We start from the raw sequence: 6,000 nt of genomic DNA on the forward strand, positions 1-6,000 counted from the left end.
TCTTTGAGCACATCTTCTTGGTTTTGTAGTACTCTTGGTTTTATGACATATTCACGCTTCCTTGTTTCTTTCATATTTGTAACGCTCTGACCGCCACTGTCCGTGGGTTCCCCACGTCTAGTTTCGGACTTTAATTTGGGCCCATCTTCCTGGTTTTTGTTGTATTCTTGATTTTATGACATATTCATGCTTTTAGATTGTATGTCACTGGAGTTTTTCGTAGTTGGAAACAAATAATTGAAAAATATAATCTCTTACCATATCTCTTACCTATCAAGTAAGTCATCTTGCTCTTTGAAGTAGTTATGTACGTAAAATTTCAATGGTATAGAAACAGGCATCTCCTTTGTATATATCGTGTCATATTTATCGTCCCTATTGTAGTATCTTTGTCTCTACCTTCGCCATTGGTCGCTGCGTAACCCTTCAGTTGATCTCTTGTTTATAAAACCCATATAAAAAGTTGTAAGAGAAATATCATTTTCTTAACTGTATCATATATGTATTTGTAGTATATTGATCTGAGATTGCAAAGATGTATGCCTATCAAGAAGCTCTTAGCAAAGTAAACACTGAAGATAGGTACTAAAAATGAGAGGGTTACAGAGAGCAAGTATCTATCCATTAGAAACCACTATGTGCAACTGAGAATAATTCATATATGTACATACATACACATGTATACAACGTATTGAAGCTTTTAAATTTAAATATCGAATGCTACAAAACTGGAAAATTGCTTGTGGAGAAAGCAATATGAACATGGCCACATATATAACAAATAACCGATTATGCTTGTCGTAGATCATTCTCTTTCAAACCAAAAGTTTTACCTAAACAACATATCAAGTGACTCACAAGAGATACATAAGAGCCATATCCTAAAAATATCCGGCAAAGCAAAAACGCTCCAGGTTCGAGAAGGAAGTCATTGGAAAATTTGAGTATATACCAAACTGGAGAGTAATTCGGCTACAAAGAGAGATGTGTTGGCTTTGAAGAAAAAGCTATGTGATGCTCTACCTTTTATTTATGAATTTTATGCTATGAATATATGTTTTTGTTAGGGTTCAACTTCAGTCTCCGGATTAGAGACTTATATTCATCCGACAAACAATTCGATGTCACAATCAACGCTACAAAATTGGTGGGTTCTCTCTATTAACAAACAAAAAAAAATTCTGGGGTATATATTTTTTTTTTGTTTTGTTAGATCCATACGACGAAGAACATGACGAAGAACACCAAAAATTCTCATCAATCTGGTACGTTTGATCTTATTTTTATTAGTTTAACAATTAAGGTTATGTCCGAATCTGAAATAACCATGGCTCCAGACTCCTTCACACCATGGCCACATATCACCGGAGTGGAGACGATTTCAAATTCGGAGCTTCTCTTCGCATATAAAATCATACATATGGTCTCTTTGTTTCGGGTTCCCTCTACAATAATTAGTACATATTTCAAAACTGAGCTACAAAAGAGCACATTGGATTTTGGTAAACATCAAGATTGCTTCCTACCTTCCAAGAAACATGATAGACTAATTCACATCCAAGACCAAACATTAGCCACATAAAGCCTGAATCAAATTAAACGATCTTAGGATGCTCTTCATAATCCGTAAGTTAAAGAGACTTGCATTAATATTGCAAATTAGACTCTAGAGGTCCACAATGGTTAATCAGAGTGTATCAAAGACGACGAATAAAGCATGAATTAGAATATCAGCAGAGGAAGCACACAAATATTCAATAAACGTAATCAATCACTGAGAATAGCATGGACCCAACTTTTGAAAGATTTATAAAAAAAGGAAGATTTTTCCTATGCAACAATATTCAAACAATGAGAAGATCAATGATTGATGACTAACCATACAACCGAAGCAAAGCCATAAACAGAAACGAAAGTACTAAAGAGCCACAACAGCAGTGATACGACATTTGTTTCCTCGCACTGGAAACAATGACGTGCTTCCATAAATCCAATCTAGTTTTTATGGAAAACAAACCTGCATTCATAATAAACACTACTATTAATTATTATTTTTTATGCAAGAATTAAATGGCAGTATAAAAAATTCAATGGTTAGTGCCGAAAAAAAAAAGCAAGGATTAGTTATGATATCAAATCAAAATTAAATATCAAGCAAGGTATTTACATAAAATTAAGGCAGTGGAGGATCTAAGAATTTTTTATATGACAATATCTACAACTAAACAAAGAAAATTTATATATTTTTAAAACAGAATCATTATTTGTTTTTTGGTAAGATTAAAACCGAATCATTATCATATTAGTAAAATTATTATTTATTTATTATTATCCACGTTAATTTAAAAGTTTAAGAGAATATCTGCTTTTTTCTCATAAAAGGATGGAATAATAACATAACTCTTTTAGATTTATAACTATATTTGACATTATCATATTGAATCTATTAAGATAAATATATTTCTTTTTGAAAAATATAAATAAAATGATAATATAATTATTATAGATTTACAATTATACTATTATCCATGTCAAAATTTTAAAACATTTTACTTTTTTCTCACATAGGAAGATAGAACAATAACGTAACAGTTTAAGATTTACAACATAAAAATAATATCAGAATTGAAACGCCAAATCATAATCAACACAATTAACACAACTCTAATGGGAAATTAGAGTTATCTTGTGATTAAAATACTAAACAAACAAAACTAACCGAAACAAAACAAAAGTCTTCCTTTCAAAATCATTAACGTGACGGATTGCTGACTGATTAAGTTGAAGTTTTAGGCATTTAAAGATCTAGAAAGATGATTAAGGTTAAACATTTTTATTTATTTTAAACAACGTTTGAATGTTGACAAAAAAAGAAGAAGAGAGTGTTGGGACCATCGGGAGAGACAACGTTGAGCAGCTGCGAAAGAAGCCAACGTTGTCTATTATGTTCCTCAAAGTGTTTGATTTCACTTTTGATGACATTACACTCCTGTCCACTTGTTGTCTCGAAAGTTCATGCAATGGAAAATTATTAAACAAAACAATTTACTTTTATGTATAAATCCTAGGGAAGAACCGATCAAGCTAAGATCAATGGTTGTGGTTTTAGTACCGTATACTTCTCAAATATACCCGTTGAATAACGGAAATCCGCAAGACGGGGAGGAGACGAAGTCAACCTAGCTGGCAAAGGAGCTAACCCAGCTCCTTTGGTCTTATTTATTGTCATATGTATTTAGCAAAATATGGTATACAAACCGAACCAATCAACAACAAAACCTGGTTTTAAATTGTTGTATATTTTTCAAAAGTCAAAACCCATAATAACCAATGGAACAGAAGAAGCTAATGCAGAGCATACTTACGCTTGGAGTAAAGAGTGATGCAAGCTTCCATTGGCACACCCGAAAACGCATCAGAGCATGGAAAGAAACCTAAAAACCAATAAATTAAACAATAATTAAATCTTAGTGCATGGAAAACGAATCCTATACATACCAAAGTCCGAATCTCAGTGCCTTAGAATGACCTCGATACCAAAAACTTTAAGTTACTACTTCCATATATGTAATATTTTAGTTTGGGGAGAGAGATTGGCAACGAAGAGTAATTCCTGAATTTAACAGCCAAGTTTGTTATCCCTAATCTAAAGAGAGGAATACTTAAATTGTATTAACGACAAAAATTAGCCTCCTCTGAAGATTCATCCCTGAAATAAGTCATCTTTCTGACTTTGTGGCAACTGTGTTATCAAAAGTTGAGTGTTTCTTCTGAGAAAAGACATATTTGAAAATAATAAGAACATGTACCTCAACAAAATCGGGAGGTACCTCATCTTTTTACAACAAAAAGAAACATACCAAACCATCGATGATTACCTTCTCAAAAGTTGAAACCAAACTTTTTGATTATAAAAATTGATTAGTGGTGAAAATAGTGAAACCATAAATACAAAAAAAAAAAAATCAAATTTGTACATATAAATTATAAGATCACCTGTTTATTCATTGAATTAGGTCCAAATTTTCCATACACCAGTTCACATCGTCCCCTCCATACATCCACCCTACAATAAAAAGAAAAATTAAAATTAGGTAGAAGCAAAAAAAAGTTTGAAAAAAAAGAACAAAAAAAACAAGGGTTAGTTATGATCTGAAATTGAATACCATGAGCAAGGTATTTATATTGAATAGGAGGCGGTGCATGATTTAGAGTTTCTAAATTTTTCGACGATAAATACAAAAAAAGAAAAGAAAATTTACATATTTTAATAAGCAAATCACTATCATAATAATAAATATTTGTAAAACTGCCATTTATTCATTGTTATCCATATTTATTTAAAATAATATTTACTTTTTTCCGTAAAAATATGGAATAATAACAACTATTTTAGATTTACTACTATATCTGATACTATCTTATAAAATATATTAAAATTTAAGGGAAAATTCTTTTCTGTTTCAAAAATAAGGCGGAACAATAATATAATTTTTGATTTACAATAGATAGACATGCATGGCATCCATATGCGTCATGTCACGCTGATCCATATTTTTTTCCAAAACTCGATCTAATTGCTATTATGTGCAAAAATCACCGCCGTTCACGTTCATGTTCACGTTAGCACTCCATACCTTAATTCACATGTAAACCTCTCTGCCTATCTCTGACTTCAGCTCTCTCATCTTCGAGTCTCCCCAAGAAAGTTTTGACACCACACCAATATTTCATTCGTCAAAATTAAATCGAGTTTGCACAAGGTTACAACCGATTAATAGGTGGTCTTCTACCTTCTATTTACGATTTTATGCTATGAATATATGTTTTTGTCAGGGTTCAAGTCAATCTCCGGATTAGAGACTTATAATCATCCGACGAACAATACGATGGCGTGATAACCGTTTCTAAATTGGTGGGTTCTCTTTCATTGATCTACATATTATTTTTTTTGTTCGTTTTTTTTTCCAAATATTTAGATTGAAACGACGACGAACACGACGATCATACCAAAAATTTCATCTATTCCGGTACGTTTGATCTTTATTTTAATTAGTTTAACAATTAATAGCCGTTTACGATTAATTTCGGATATCTAAATCTTATTAATTTGAGTAAGGTTAGAATAGTATTCTTTTATGTTTATATTAATGCTCCGATTAATAATTTTCGGATATTTGACATTATCATCTTAAATATATCAATATTATAATAAATATTTTCCTTTTCCGATTTTTTTTTTTTTGGTATAATTCCTTTTCCGATAAATTATGAAACAGATCTGTTTACACAAAAGGTAAAAAAAAAAAAAAAAAAAAAAAAAACCATCAACCGTCTCTATTCACACGTTTCTTCATTATGATCACGAATTCACGTTCATGGAAGCTTCATCATACATTAACACTTACAAGTTTCTTCGTCGAGTTTTTGTCCAAGGTTTCTTCGTCAACTTTGTATCCAAGGTAATAAATATTTGTTCTTTTCATTGGTTAGAATTATAGGGTGCAGGATAGTATTGACGTCTTAAAGACATAACATGGGCAAGATACTATGAGAAGCTTGACTATTCTGCTTCGACAGATCAACAGGTGAAATTATATCACTAAATTATTAGATCTCTGTTATTGCTATGAATATATGTTTTATGTTAGGATTTCAAGTTTTGCCTTCGTTTAGAAGAATTATATTCACACGACGAAGAACACGATGAATTCAATTAAAGCTTCCTAACTGGTACTTCGTTGTTCCTTTTTTTTTTGGTTAATTATCATGTTTATTGTTTCCAAAATTATTTTTCCTGGTTAATTCCGAAATTCAATTTAATTTTTCCAAAATTAATTAGATTTCATTAAGGGTAATTAAGTAATTACGTAAAATCAATGACTCAACAAGAGCCGAGAGTCCGACACGTCAGCAAAAACACTTCTCAAATATTATTATATATAGATATCATGATTATTGTTTCCAAAATTATTTTTCCTGGTTAATTCCGAAATTCAA

This window comes from Arabidopsis lyrata (assembly GCF_000004255.2).
Source record: "Arabidopsis lyrata subsp. lyrata unplaced genomic scaffold ARALYscaffold_4, whole genome shotgun sequence".
NCBI classification, from domain to species: domain Eukaryota; kingdom Viridiplantae; phylum Streptophyta; class Magnoliopsida; order Brassicales; family Brassicaceae; genus Arabidopsis; species Arabidopsis lyrata.